This window comes from Armigeres subalbatus, chromosome 1, assembly GCF_024139115.2.
Source record: "Armigeres subalbatus isolate Guangzhou_Male chromosome 1, GZ_Asu_2, whole genome shotgun sequence".
Lineage (NCBI taxonomy): Eukaryota > Metazoa > Arthropoda > Insecta > Diptera > Culicidae > Armigeres > Armigeres subalbatus.
Genome location: NC_085139.1, coordinates 78,602,744 through 78,618,574, shown reverse-complemented (window position 1 = coordinate 78,618,574; position 15,831 = coordinate 78,602,744). Strand labels below are relative to the sequence as shown.

Here is a 15,831-nt window from a genome sequence, read left to right as displayed (position 1 = left end):
CAAGTAAAATTAAACATAGGTTTTTTAATTGCAGATTTATTTTTTTATGATGATTCGATTATCCGGAGGATTTGATTATCCGGAGTGAAAATAAAATCGATAATCCGGATAATCGAGCCCGACCTGTATTTGGAAGATCTGTGTCAAATTAATTAGGTTACACTGGCGATCGCCTTTTCAGAGCTACCGACTGAAAAGCAACAAGGCAGTCTCAATTGAATTGTTATACCATGTCCTAGCTTCAGCGCCGTAGCGTGTGGTTAGCCAGGTTGGCCCCCGCCAAGGGCGCCAGCCTTCAGGCGGGCTTCAAAATCAATGTTTACTCTATAAAAAATAAAACAGTTTCATTACTTATAGGTCTTGTAATTATTAAACCGAGTATGGGTTGGTCCAAAGATCCATGGGTGGGTATATAGCAGAGATGTGCAATCTAGGTATATAGCAGAGATGTGCAATCTATAGAGAAAATATTTTTTATTATTTCACATCCACATGTTATATGTGTTGGTTTTAGTTTTGACTACTATTTAGGATTCTCAGGGACTTCTGAAAGCGGCTTGAAAAAGGCAATTGAATAAGAAGAAATCTGGTAGCATCTTATAAAGTTGAAAATTATAATGTTTGTTACCCACATTGCGATTGGCAAAGTTTTTGGGCCCTATTACGGCCATCGAGAGTCGAGCTCGGTGGTCTAGTGGCTACCGCTTCTGCCTTATAAGCAGGAGGTCGTGGGTTCAATTCCAGGCTCGTCCCTTTTCTACTTTGTATTTCTATCTTAGTTCTTTCTGTGTTTCACGTTCTACCAGAACGATTCCTACTGTTAAACCTTCAACACTAACAATCCAAAAACCTCCCGTGGCACCTATGAGAGGTCGTAGAGTTCTCTGCATCTTTCTTAAGTAGGTGTCCAACTAACCATCCTTCCCCTTCCTCAGCATTCGCAAGGACGTGGCCAGGATAGATCTCGACTATTGGAGAGTGCATTGCTTCCATCTAAGAGATAGCGATTAGTCCCAAATCAATATCTGTGGTAACGGATGAAAGTGTTGCTACTCTCATACAATAGTCTTGGCTTATACCACCTACGAATTTGTGCGAAATGCTCAATGCTAATGCTAATGCTATTACGGCCATCGAGAGTCCTCCGGAACCGTAATGTTTCAGCAGTGAGGAATGATTAGTGAAGAAATGATTCAGTTTTTCCATGTAGGAATACATTCATAAACAAGCGATTAGCCAAAATTCGAAGGGTCCTTTTACTCCTAGGTTTGTAGTGGTAGTGGTTTGGTTTTGCGATTTGATATCAATTTGCTTGTTTAATTTAGAAAAACTCCATGTAGTCTAAATGACATTGAGTTATATCGGCGGCTGTATCGAGGAATAGCGATAACTCCTAAATATTTGCTTTGTTAGAAATGTTGCTAGGAGAATTTTCTTCTTTTTTAATATTAATCAAATCGAGATTTGGATATTTTCCTTCGTTCTCCTGCTTTCGATGGCGTTTCCGGCCCTCGACTAAATTGTTTCAGAGTTGGATTCTATTGACCAAACTATGTGTATAAGAGCCTCGAGACCACCAACAGCCCCTATCCAGAATAGGATTTTCCTTTATCTCCGATGTTGATTCCATCCACCATCCAATCCACTTGATAGAAGAGGTCTAATAGTGATTCCAACCAACTCCGAACACCGATAAACCTACCTTATTTCATTGACCCAACTAGGTCCAGTGGCATCTAAAAACCATCCAAGGGCTTACTCCAGATGGCGATTCCGGCCTTCAACCAATCCACTGTAGCGTAACTTTTCTTCATAATTCAACTAGTTCCGATAGCGATTCTGGCAATCTCATTTCCGAACACAGATAACAGATGCTTGCAAAAACCATAAAGGAAGTATTCATTTAGTGCATCACGCAAAAATGATTGATTTTGAACTTACTCCCCACGACCCCTTCGTCGCGACCTGTCTAAATATCTAAATGTTTATCTTTTTAGTGGGATGATTCCGACTGTTGCTCTATTTTGTATGACTATTATCGTCTCTTTCAGTCTTATGAAGCAGCTGAAACGTTGTTACGTCTATTTTCCGACGTGTTGGCGTATATTTCGTTACCTTCTTCAGGGATTTAGAGGCTGTACAACAAAACGTAGCCTTATTATGAGATTCTAACCCGACTCTGTAAGTTTCTACATTATTTGCGTAAAAAAGTACAACGAAATTTCAAATAATGTATGGGTATTTTATTCAATCCTTCTTTGTGGATTTCAGGTATCTGCTTCCAATACATCTCTGAATATTGAATGCTATTTGAAGTATGTTTAAACCATTAAACATTTTTTAGGTATTGATATTCAAATTGTTCTCTAAATGTAAAATTTACGTATTTGATTTCTCTTAGTAGAAGAGGGGCGCCCAATAAACAATTCGCCAAGGGCGCTGGAACTCCACGCTACGACTCTGCCTAGCTTTCATTTTATTGCTAAAATCAGCAAATAACCTATTTTTTTACGGAAATTTGTTCTTTATTTTGCTGAGCTGCAGAAATAACGGCTTTACAGATTCATCATGGAATTCGGAACGTTTCCGGGGCACCAGGAAATGCGAGGCAAGTAAACTGTTCCACATAATCCGGGACGTTTAGCCACTGTAAGCTAATGCTTATATGCAGATAGCTTAAAAGTGTTACTAGAGTCAGCGCATCCCACGCACCAAAGAATTTGTGAAAAAGTCATGGAACAAAAAAAAAGGTTTTCATCTAGCAGTCACGATTTTCGTTTATCTTCCACTGCTAACTCCATAAAAAAAGTGATGGATGAAAAATGCCGCTCATCATAAAAAACTCACAACGTAAAAAAATTACTTTAAATTTAAAAATTAATATTTCCAACAGACCTTAGTAAAATATTTGAAAAAGTCGAGTTTTGTATTGCAATCAACTGCTTAGATCTGTTGAAAAGACCATTTTGAAAAATTTTACAGATTCCATAAATCTTCATAAATTTGGTCGAAAATTTACCTGGGGACTTTATTTAAAACTAGCGAAATAAAACCCAGCTTTGCCCGGGTGTTGAAAATGTCACAATACAATCAATATTTTTTTTACACGGTTGGTATTCTTTAATTTCCCGGGTAGCCTGATTTTTCACAGCTTTCTAAATACCACCTGAATTTTCTTTGACTTTTTGTGATTTTTTTCAACCCACCCGTGTAAAAAAAGAACCGGGTGTAAACTATTTACAGCACCGCACTCTAGACCAATTTCTGTCCGTTTGTTTTCTTTTCCTCAACAGCTGACCCAAAATAGTATTCTAATGATTTTTTACATTTCCCCGTTAAATTCTCCAACATTTTGTATATACAAACCTTGCGGATCCGAAAACGAATCGATTAGGGAAAAAATCTTGCAAATCGATCAAGCCGTTCGCGAATCGTCAGGAAGGAATTCTCAACTCATTTTTATTATATCGGCACCAACATTTCAAAAGGGCGAAACTGCTTTTGTAAACCAGAGCTTCTCACGTCTCTGGTGGGCTTATTTGTGCTCACCCACGCAATCCAGCACCATTAAATGAAAGAAGAGGATTCGATGCTTCCATCAGTGGGGTTGGATTGCGTGGGTGGCCTCAAATTAACCCACCAGTGACGTGAGAAGCTTTTGTTTACAAAAGCAGTTACGCCCTTTTGAAATGTTGGTGTCGATATAGAGAAAATAGAAGATGTTAATTGAAATGGAGGGGTGGCACTTTGAATCTGTAATACTTTTCAAAATGGTGAACAAATCTAATCAAAATGAAATCTTTTGGAAATATTGAGCGATATTAAACGATGAATATTCTCATGTTGTTTATGGTGAGGGGCATACTTTTGAAAATGGTGAATAGATCCAAAGTGATCTGTTACTTACCTATGTCCTTTTGTTAAATTAAGCCAGCCCTATGGCATTTGGGTAACAATTATGTAGAATGAAATCAGTAGTGATTCAGTTTCATTTCAAATGTTCGATCACTATTCTAGTTTGAATCTGGAACAAAATAGAACGAACTCGCTGGTTTCCCCAACACATGTTTTAAAAATTTTCAATTTAATGAAATCATTTTGTTGCTGCCAAGAAAGGCCGTAATTGCAAAGTGGATTGATCCGTGGATAAAATGACGCATTCATACACCAAAACAAATAGTTTTCTGAATTTTTTAATGTTGTCGCATCAACATTTTATTTTAAAGAAAAAAATCTACGACCTGGATATTAAACAAAATTAGGTATTTTCTCCGCGGATTTTTTTTATTTGTTTTTTTTTTGCATTATTTATATAATGTTATAAAAACTAATTAATAAAAATTTCGCGGAAAAAAATTTAATTTCGCCGTCTAAGACGAATTAAGTACAGTCCATTTAATTCCACCAGTTAATTTTCGTTATCTTTTCAGATACGTATTTCGACCACAACTGTGTGGTCGTCTTCAGTGTCATGTACTTGACTCGACTAAGTCGCGAAGAATCGCGAAGAATTTCTCTCTCAAAAGTGCGAATTTTCGTTAAACAAATACTACTTCGGCACCCCGGCGAAGAATTTCTCTCTCAAAAGTGCGAATTTTCGTTAAACAAATACTACTTTGGGGTTTGGCCCACACCTGTAGTAAAGCACATCGGTTACAAATCTTCCATGTCTCACCTCTAAGTGACTGACAGTATGCTAGATCGAGCGCAAACTGATGTGGTATACCTAGACCTTTCTGCAGCATTCGACAAAGTCAACCATCAAATCGCTGTTGCAAAGCTTCAGAACTTCGGAATACAAAAAACACTTTTGGACTGATTCCAGTCCTACCTAAGCGACCGTCAGTCGCAAGTAGGTGATATGGAAGAGGCCCCAAAACGCCCCCCGAAGCAAAACGTTTTTTGGGTATTTCCTAACATTTACCGTATTTGGTATGACCGTAATAAAACTAGACCAAAAAATATATAGGTTTGAAAAAAAAAGTGTCAAAATAAAAGATATGAATATTGGAAAAATCGAAATTTTCCACATTTTGATGAAACATCTAACATTTCGGCGAGGCGAAACGCCATAGGGGGATTAATCTACTACACGCACTGTCCTTACCAGAATGCTGATTCGCCGAAGCGTGGTGCGTTGTTCCCAAAGAGCTGCCAGCTAGAAGGCATTTTGCCTCATGAGTTTTCCGGCAACAAAATATCACCACCTTTTTGAAATGTGAATATTCTTAATGTGATTGTGATTGGGCCGGAAAAGCCATCGGAAATGGGCCAAAAAAGCCATCGCTATGACTGGAATGAGTGGTGCACCTCGCTAGTTTAAATTAAATAAATGCTTTTTCAAACGATGTTTAGCAAAAATAGCTATTTTTTAAGCAGAAGTTAACCTCATTGCAGTATTAGGTAAGAAGAGACAATATGCTCTAGCTAAGCAAAGACTGCTTTAACGTCTAAGCTGTGACGATTTATACCTCATGCAACAGTTAAACAATGTAGCTAGCTGTTGCCATTTAAAAATTGTGATAAATCTCAATCATATTGACAATATTCACATTTAAATAAAGTGGTGGTATATCGTTGCCGGAAAACTCATGAGGCAAAAAAACGCCTTCTTTCTGGCAGCTCATTGTGAACAAAGCACCACGCGTCGGCGAATAAGCATTTTGGTATGAACAGTGCGTAGAGGCGCGTAGAACATGGCCCCTCCCGGCCGATGTTCAATGAGGCTGAAGACGAGTCTGGAGTTTTTTTTAGCATTGATTTACAGGCTCTGCACCAAACAATAATCATGTCGTTCAACTGGGAATGGATATGTGCGTAATAAAAAACCTTCTTCAATATTCCACACAAATAGAAAACTTTTCCCTTACTAACTCACTTACTCTTACTCCCTCACTCCCTCTTACTCACTCATTCTTTCTTACTCACTCTTACTCACTTACTCACTCGCTCTCGCTATTTCACTAACTCACTTTATTCACTTGCTCACTCTTGCTGACTCACTCACTCTTAAGGACCCCATGCACGCTCCAACATGTTGTGCAACCTTGACTCCACCCCAAGAAATTTGGTTAGGCCGGAGTAAAGTCGCAGCGTCTGTGAGCAAGTTGTACGACTGTTGGACAGTATAAATTTTTCGGGGGCGGAGTCAAAGTTGTACAACACGTCAGAGCGTGTATGGGGCCTCTTACTCACTCACTCACTCTTGCTCACTTACTCTTATTTACTCATTCATCCACTTTTACTCACTCTCACTCACTCATTTACTCTTACTCACTCACTCTTACTGACCCACCCACTCGTTGATTCTGAGACCACGCTCCATCCAGAATCCGTTGCTTCTACTGCAGTGACCAAGAAACAACTTCAACCTTGTTGCCCTTGCAGCCACGCTGACGTGGACCGCAAATGGTTCCGACTCTCTGCATTGTGCATGAGAACGTGCTGCATAATCTCCACCCTACCCTTCAGGACTCTCATAGGGTGCCGAAGTGGAACGGGATGATTCGAGGTAATGTCCCATTAGGAGTAATGACATTCGGGGTAGTGGCGTTCGGCATAGTTGCCTTCGGGGTAATTGCATTATGGGTAATGAAATTATGGGTAGTAGACTGGCCCAGCTTAGTATGGGGAGAAAAAATGTTGTTGTTGTTGTTGGATTCTACGGGGCACCCCCCAGGATTGTGTCTTTTAGTAGGAAAATTAATCTCTCAAAATTTCAACTCAATTGCTTGTTGCATAAGCTGGCGCATTTGATTTGAAGTTTGCATAGGGATTTCAGCCAAAATATATGGGAAAATACCCCTCCGTCACTTATTCCATCAGGAAATTGGTTCTAATTGCTAAATTGATCTCAGAACTCCAAAAAGGGCAGTTTTTATGTTATAGAACAATTTCACAGAACATCGTACGATTATTATATGAAGTTTTACTTAGCTTTCGGTTAAGGGGCCCCATGGAATTCGATAACCTTTTGTTTCCTGGGCCAGTCGAATGGGTAGTGTCGTAGAGTCGATCTAGAGCGAACCACAATCTTAAAAATTATGACCAAAATATTATTTTTCAAACTCAAACTGCGGTTTAAAAAACTCATTCATTTGTCGATCACAATCAAATAGAGACCTGAGCTGAGTAGGCAGGACACATTTAGCAGTTGCAGTTCTATTCTACTGTCACGTGTATTTAAATATTAAAAAAAAATGTGAATTAACAATTAGTGAAATCTCAACATCAAGTGTCATCGACAAATAAAGATTGAAGGTTTTTTTCAGGTCACATAAATATATGAATATTCTATAAAGGAGTCAGTTCAATGTTCATGGAAATTTAGTAAGTTTTTTTTTCAATTACGTCTATTTGTCCTCAATTTTTCTAATAGTTTTTTTTTTTAATTTGATTTATTTGTTTTAGCTCTTTCGCCTGTTAGGCATCACTGAGCTGACCGACCATACTGACTACTGCCACATACTACTGCCCTAATTTATAGTAGCACAGCGTCTATTTTTTACTAACACTATCGTAATTTAATTGTTGTTCTTGCATATTGATCCATCTCTTCCCGACATCGTAGAGGTGATCATCGCACGCACTTGCACTGTCCAGCTTAGTCTGTTCGAAGAGTCCATCGAGAGTAGTCTGTTGTGAGAGCCATTTTTCGGTTGCCATTGTTCGGGATACGTTATTGATGAATACATCTGAAGAGAACATGATGTCTCAGCTACTGGTTGATGACCAAGCGTTGGACGGGCGTCCCCCATTGCACCATCCGTTGAGTTCGTCTTCCAGATACTGGACGAAGGGTTGTTGTGGGGGCTGGGAATCGAACCCATGACCATCCGCTTATAAGGCGAAAGTGTGGCCAACTGCGCTACGGGCCCCTCTCAATTTTTCTAATAGTATTATCCATAACTCTTGTGGAATTATAATAAAACCTTAAAACCTTGAAAATATTATTCCAACAGTGACTTGATTGATATTGATAGCGTAGACCTCTGTTTATTTAACCTATTGATTGTTCTCTCCAATTATAACCAGCCACTGCAAATTTACAATGTGTGTGTATGTATCTTCAATCTAACTCCCACTGTCTGGCAGTAGTATTATGGAAGAAAGCTGTCTGTAATAAAGTCAGCTTTAGCCCGGGAGTTAGAAAGTGTTAGCTCTATTGCAGCTCCAGTGGCCCATTTCAGACTGCCTGGTAACTCACGTCCAGTCCGACGCCACTTTCACTTGCAATAAGCCCCGCCTGTTTATGCTACCATTATCAATTGGATAATGGATAAACAAACTTCCGGATTTTCAAATCTAGCGCGAATTTGTTTTGGCATCATATCAAATCAGGCATTGCAATTTATCCCATCATTCGATCTTCTTAGCAAAGATACTGATGATATGCTGGGATATCGATCTTAGTTATCTATCTGCTCAGGAAACAAAGTGCAATGTTCGTCATGGAGAAAAGTTTTTCAACTGCTTTTGTTGTAGCAACGTCCTCACAACGTGAACATACCGTGAACCGCGCTGGCTATCAGGATCATGATCAAATGCTCAAATGATAATATCTTTCCAGAGTGCTCATTGATTAGGGATAATATCTTTGCACAAGCAAAAATTATATACTGTGCTCAGATGACATTGCAATGCCTGTATAAAATACATATTGAAACAATCTCACCAAATTGATCCAATTCCGGTTAAATGAACTGAGGAAACGATGATCCATGTCAAACCTGAATACATGTTTTGGTTAAAGAATATTATATTGTGGAACAGGATGCGAGTGGACAAATTCTTGTACATGCCAAGTTCCTAAACAGTACCTGCCTGTGAATAATGCGGAACTCTACTATAATCTGGCATACTCTGGTTGGGTGTAAAATTAAATCCTGACTCCGACTCTGTTAGCTGTTCCGGTTCGAAATCAACTAACTCTGTTCTAGTATGCATATTTTGTGTATAAATTTTGAATAATCGAAAAGGGCTGCATAAGTTGAATTGTTTTTTTTTTCTTTCGTTCCTTTTTATCCAAACTCACACTCGGACAAATCTCCGCTGCACACAGACCACTGAATTTAACATACCATGGTGATTGATTTGTGATTAAAAATAAATATAAATAGAAAATGAATAATTTCCACGTGCGTATTAGACGGTAGGTAGAGTGTTTTTGGATTGATTCATCCCCGATGCTGATGCATGCGACTAGTTTTAGTTCTCATTATACGGGGGGTAGGTATCGCCGCCTGAGTTTCAAACGACCACATTCATATGCAAACAGGCGACGTACTTAGTTATTAATAAATAACAATGATTTGAATTTGAATCATTCATGTTATGGGTTACTGATCCTGGTTGCAAAAAACTTCGGTACTGTTGAAAAGGGTGATGGTTTCAGAATGAGTAATTTCTACTATTGTGCTTCCATGGTTTCAAAAGCTTCACATTGTACACTGAAGTCAGATACCTATTTGTTACTAATTGAATGCTACTTTCTCTTCACAGGTTTCGTGACGTCAGAGACGCTTGGCAGCCGCTCCCATCTGTGTAGAAAATGTATGTTAATCATGAGTTTTAAACTTTACACATTATGATGTATTGCTTTCTCTCACTTTCCGAGACAATTGTTTATCTATTGATTAGATAAAAAAAATGTGGTGTAAGTATTCTGGAAAATTGTTGGCTATGTGTAAGGTAAACATTGAAATCAAGCAAAAACTGTAACTTACAGCCAGCAGAAAGCGAGGAAAGGAGTGGCTCAAATTAAATTTGAAATCATTCACTTCAAGACTATTATGACCAAATGAATCAAAGCTGCGAAAACTACAAGTTTTCATTGTGATAACGACAACACAAGAACAAAAAGATAACGCTGGAAAATTAGGACTTAATGAGGATCGCTGAGGCTTACGACAATCGAAAATGAACTTCGTTTATCTGATTTTTGTTAATTGTCTTGTAAGTAACAATTAAATTTCATTCTCAAATTTGAACGATTTTATTGTAAAAACTGAAATGAAATTTATACTAAAAGATAACTGATCTGAACTATTATTTGTTAACAGTTAACAGTCTATTAAGCAGGCATGGAGAATTGGCGTTTATAACTAAAGGAAGGTTGAAAAAAATGTATATTTTAAGCCAGAGCTCCTTCGAGGTTCACTTAAGACTAATTTACAATTCATCTTATTGCTAGGAGGTTAGTTCTGAAAAGGAACTGCTGTGTGGGAACAATCGGATGTTTATGATTTATTGAATCATGTTGAGTCTGTGATTTGGGTGGTCTGTTGATAAATCGAGTGCGCCAATCAATATGGATTCCGAGAAAGCTTTTTTTTTACTTGGGATGCTCTCAATTCACATTCTACTTAGAAATTCAATAGTTCTTCTGCTGCTTGATATTCATTTGGCAATTTGATTTTGGCAATGCGTGAGATTCATCTCTTTATGATTATGCTGATGTTTATGCTCAAACTATTGCAAGCAAATATTTTTAATTGGTTGCACGATTTTCCGCTGTTCTAGATAGAGTCTTAAAAATTAAAATAATTGGTCTATCTATATGCAATTTAATAAATCAAAATCTCCGTCTACCCCTCGTATGAATGAATCGATTGATTTGACATTATTCGTTTGCAGTTAAAGCTTCCGGATGTGGTGATTTAATTAGTTCATTAATTTGACCAAAATACAAATCAATGATTTGGTTGTGTGCATGACATTGACTGGTTCTGTTTCGGTGAGACTCCAGTTGAAGTTTTGGATCAGGCACAATCTCCAATTCTTCCAAGGAAGTGTCAAGTTCCCGTCGTCGTCGTTTTTAAAATAACTGACTGTAATTAAATGATTTGTATAGCAGCTATTCCTGTTCTAATCGTCATACATTTTCTTTTATCTGGAGGAACTTTATACGGATCTGCAATTATCACAATCACAACTTCCGAAGTCATTTCCAAAACACTGTCTCTTTCATAATTACTGAAAACAATAATATTTAAATTCTATTTTTCTACAGAAATTCAATTAGAAAAAACCTTTTTTTTTGTTTCGGAAAAGCAATGTAAAATAAAGAAAATAGAAAATTTCTATTTTTACTTCACTATTGTAATATTCTTGTTACTTTTGGTAATGCCCACGGAAGGCACCATAAATTTGAATTGGATCACAATAATAAAGTAAATAAGAAACTTTAGTGTTTCTAATCATCTCAGCGGAGCATGATGATTATTAATGAAATATTATTTTCGATTGTCGTTTGCCCTTCGTTGATCGCCTGTCAAAGGTGCAGTACTCAGACGTGATGGAATAACGTAATTGTAATAGGTTTCCCTAAAGACGACTTAAATGTGGCGAGTGACTTTTTGGTTCAATTTAAGAATTTTATGGCTGTGTAAATGTATCATTCGGGAGAAATGCAGCTAAGTATTAATTATAATAAATTCAACAGTTACTGAGGCACAGCTTCTATGAATCACGGTCGTTCTATTACCATCCGGAAGCTGAGCTTAGGATCAACTAACGGTGTACCAATTCTTCACTCAGGATCAATTGTATTTTACACGGACGGATCTAAGATGAATAATTATTAATCAAGTTGGAGCAGGTGTTACTGGCCCAGGGATAAAATTTTATTTAATATTTCGATTTCCATGGACAAGTGGCCAATTGTTTTCCAAGTTGAAGTTCAAGCTATTGTAGAAGGCTGTATTTATGCTTACGTCAAAATTATAGGCTTTCAATAATTTGCATAATGTCTGATAGTCAAGCAGCATTGAATGCTTTGAAACCCGAACCCGAACCTTTTTGTGGTGTATCTGCGTGTTCTCTTAGAATGGATCTAAAATCTAAAACTCCGACCCAACAAAATTTCCTGGGGGCCGAATCAAAGTTGTACAACATGTCGGAGCGTGTATGGAGCCCATTACCCTTCTGGCGATCGTTTCCAGGATTCTTGGTTGCGTTTGTTTTCCGTCAACGTAGGCCGGTTGGCGTGGGTTGGGCTTTCCTCCTGCCGCTCTGCTCCCCTCAAACGGTGCCGTTCTGCCTTCCGTTTTTGTATCGCCGTCGGAGATGCGCAATAGAACTTGCTAACGTTGAGTCATCTTGCTTTTGCACGCGCACAGAAAGAATGGGTTTTGTTTTCATCGGGAAACGTTTCCGAAGCGTTTTCCGATGAAAACAAATACTATCCTTCCCATGCGCTTGAAAGAGAAGGATGAGTAAACGTCAGTAAGCTCTATTGGTTGCAGGGAAAGTCCCAAAGCGTTATTTGATTGCCTATCGGCCTCTCTGTCCCAGGGAAGGGCCGTTTGGCTGAAAACCGTTCGGCCGAATGCCATTTGGCAGAAGGCCACTAGGCCAAGAGTTGTTTGGCCGTATATATCATTTGGCCGAAAGGGTCATATAGCAGAATAGGTAATTTGGCCGAATAGGACATTTTGCCGAATAGGACATTTGGCCGAATAGGACATTTGGCCGAATAAGACATTTGGCCGAATAGGACATCTGGCCGAAAAGGACATTTGGCCCAACGGCACATTTGCCCGAATAGGTTATTAGACCGATTTCACCGGAAAACATTTTGCGGATTTTTTTTTCGCGGTGCGACATTCCGTAGAATGTACCAACTCTCCGAAACTCATTTCGCAGAATGTACCTTCTAATCGAAAGTTATTCCGCGGAATGCCATTTGGCGGAATCCAGATAGAATAATAATCATTAAAATATTTACTGAATTCTGCTTAATTTGTAACCGATCGTTTGAAGGTTACAATATAATCTTGGTTTTCGTGCATGCTAATTTGAGTTTGTCGTTTTTTTTTGTTGTTTTTCTTAATTATTATATTTATTTATTTTTTTTGTTATTGTTAAATAAAAATAAAATAAATTATGTACAATAAATTTGCATTAAACTAATTAAAACCTAAAAATACACCAACCAAACCCATTGTACCCCTTATTCACCCGCAAAATGCAACGCAAAAATTATACCATCACCTGCGAAGCTGAGATCATCACACTGGTGATACACCGTTATTGCCCCTCCCCGGCATTGTCTGGTTTCGGAAAAGCCTCATCAGGACCCGCTCCGCCCCAGTGCACCGTACCCTCAAAGTCGACCACCGAGCATCAAAACGGCCGTAACGACAGTGTTAAGCCTAAGAAACACGTGATTAAGTGAGCAAGTACCCTAAACTAAACTCCATTCATTAGACCATATCAAAAGTTTTCTTAAATAAAGTGTTAGATTGTATGATTCTCTAAATTCAAGTAGTTTTGCTAAATTATTTTTGTATTCAAATTCCCTATTTCAAAATTACATCTAGTTCGCCGAAAACCAAGGTAAGTGGTAAGTCAGTCCACCTAATTATTTAGGATTTATCCAGAGATCGCCCAACAGAAACGACCCTGTACAGTGCGCGTTGCGAGCCTTTGTCTGGCACTTTAAACTCCTATAGAGCAGTGGTGCTCCCTAGCTTCAGCAGCCAGGAGTTGCTAAAACTAGAAGGTTCCCAATCCACTCACGATGAGGAAAATTACTATCAATTGGCGCCCAACGTGGGGCCCGAACCCACGACCCTGAGATTAAGAGTCTCATGCTCTACCGACTGAGCTAGCCGGGCTTTTTTTTTTTTTTTTTTTTTTTTTTTTTCTAAAATTATTTTATTAACTAATAATACATCTACAGAATAATACTAATTAGATCTTATCTTTTATATTAAAAGCACAAATTATAACATTATATTAACTCAATCTCGCCATAAATGTCTTCACTGGGCTCTTTTTTCTCCGCCTTTCTCTTGTTAGCCCGACCAGCAAGGATGTCACCCCGCACAATGAAATGAGTGAGCGCATCAAAGAAGCAGCAGCAGACTGCCACAAGAATTCCATGTGTCCGCCTCAGGAATCTAAAGTTAACGAGACTATTGATTAAGCTCACAATGAGCCTTATAATAAAAAACGCGAATAGAATAAAGCCGAAGTAACTCCCAATGTTTTTAGTCTTCTCCGTAAAGATCTGTGTCCAGCTTGATATCTTGCCACCTATTAGGTCATAGTCACTCTGAGTAAAAGAGTTTAAGAAGCTTGACCCAGGAGGTAATCCATTGTTCCCCATTACAGCAGATGTGATTCTTGAAGAAATAATCTTCTCCTCTAATGGGCTGGTAAGTATATTTTGATACTTTTGTATTGTATCAGAAGTATATAACCCATTGGCTGCCAGGTCATCAAGCCTTTCGAACTCGTAGCTCAATGGCTCAGGAGTAATTACAATGGGATCTCTGACTGTCATCAATCCCGTTGAAGTCGGTGTAACCCACCGTCCATTCAAGAGAAATTGGGGGCCAAGGTCAGATGCACATTCTACAATTGTCCCAACCCGAACCAAGATACGTGTTCTGGGAGTCATGAACCATGTCTCATTGTTGTAAATAACTGGAAGCTCATTATAGCAGTCCTCTGAGACCTTCATCGGGACTATTGCTACCTCTCTACACCGGGCCACATGGACTACCTCTCCTCTTACTACAGCTGTGTAGCCCGGTGATTTGAAATACTGGTATGCAAATTCTTTTGGGGAAAGAAGAGCCAGGGTCATTAAGTTTTCAGTAATTCTGTTTTGCATCTTGCACCTTTCCTGATAAAAAAGGTCAAAAAGCTTATCTACCTCCTTTTTAGTATGTCTGAGTACATAGATAAATTTTGAGTTTACGTAATTCAGGAGATTTACATCTTGGGAGTCAACTGCTCTCTTCAAGGGAAAAGCTGGCATATCCTGACCCAAGAGGGTGACGAATAAGCGAGGGTGTTCTGTGCTGTAAGATTTGAATCCACAAACTGACATATCAGTTTTAAGGAGCTTAATCTGGAAGTCATAGTGGCCTTGATTAACTTGGATGTACTTATCCCCGTTATGGTCCATATCTGTAAGCAAAGCCGCATTCCCTGAGTACACAACTGATTCCTTTGAGTTTTCGGAATCGCAATCCGGGACAGGCTTCTTCCAAAAGATATGGCCATACCCTGAATGCTCACATTTCTCTGATGAACCAGGGCATGAGACTCCATTCGGGAATCGTAGTACGTCCTCATCATGAAACAGCCTTGCAACACCGTCAGTATATGTTATTTCGAGTCTGGTATGTCTTAATGCTCTATCCCATTTTCTACCATCTGGAGAAACCAATGTACCCCCATGAGTACAACTACCTTCACTATCTATTGATCCATAACTCGTATATGGGTATGAAAACTTCCCACCCTTCGGGAGTGACAGTCGTGTTGCTTCACCCCCCCATCGAAGATTTAAAAAACCGGAATCTACCATATCCTTACATTCATCTCGGGTGATTGGGTGCACTTCAGAATACATCCCCCCGTTATGCCAGGTGTCTATTGATCTTCCACATCTCTGAACAATATGGAATGCTTCCACTTGGCACCTGTAGAATTTGACGGAGGAGACCGAGGTTGTCTGTGTTACAACGGCACTAATTATTGATGCTTATTGATGATTATTGATTTGCTAAATTATTTTTGTATTCAAATTCCCTATTTCAAAATTACATCTAGTTCGCCGAAAACCAAGGTAAGTGGTAAGTCAGTCCACCTAATTATTTAGGATTTATCCAGAGATCGCCCAACAGAAACGACCCTGTACAGTGCGCGTTGCGAGCCTTTGTCTGGCACTTTAAACTCCTATAGAGCAGTGGTGCTCCCTAGCTTCAGCAGCCAGGAGTTGCTAAAACTAGAAGGTTCCCAATCCACTCACGATGAGGAAAATTACTAATAATTGGCGCCCAGCGTAAAAGAAAAAGCGATTCACTTTTCCAA

The 15,831-nt window shown here is 38.8% G+C and overlaps 1 protein-coding gene and 1 non-coding gene across 13 annotated transcripts in view; one reads left to right on the top strand and one right to left on the bottom strand.

The window, feature by feature from the left end:
- Nucleotides 1-13,574, top strand: part of LOC134227444 (uncharacterized) — a 625,652-nt gene extending 612,078 nt beyond the window's left edge. For 11 of the 12 annotated variants that reach the window (XM_062709008.1, XM_062708989.1, XM_062708976.1 and 8 more), the window contains one exon: nt 9,502-9,983. The gene's annotated coding sequence lies outside the window, so the exon portion shown is untranslated. Of the gene's footprint in view, nt 1-9,501; nt 9,984-13,001 lie in introns of those variants that run through there. The other variant, XM_062708982.1, reaches the window with a different exon arrangement.
- Nucleotides 13,547-13,619, bottom strand: Trnak-cuu (transfer RNA lysine (anticodon CUU)). The gene has a single exon. It is a non-coding gene; the product is annotated as a tRNA-Lys (tRNA).
- Between the last annotated feature and the right edge of the window lie 2,212 nt (nt 13,620-15,831).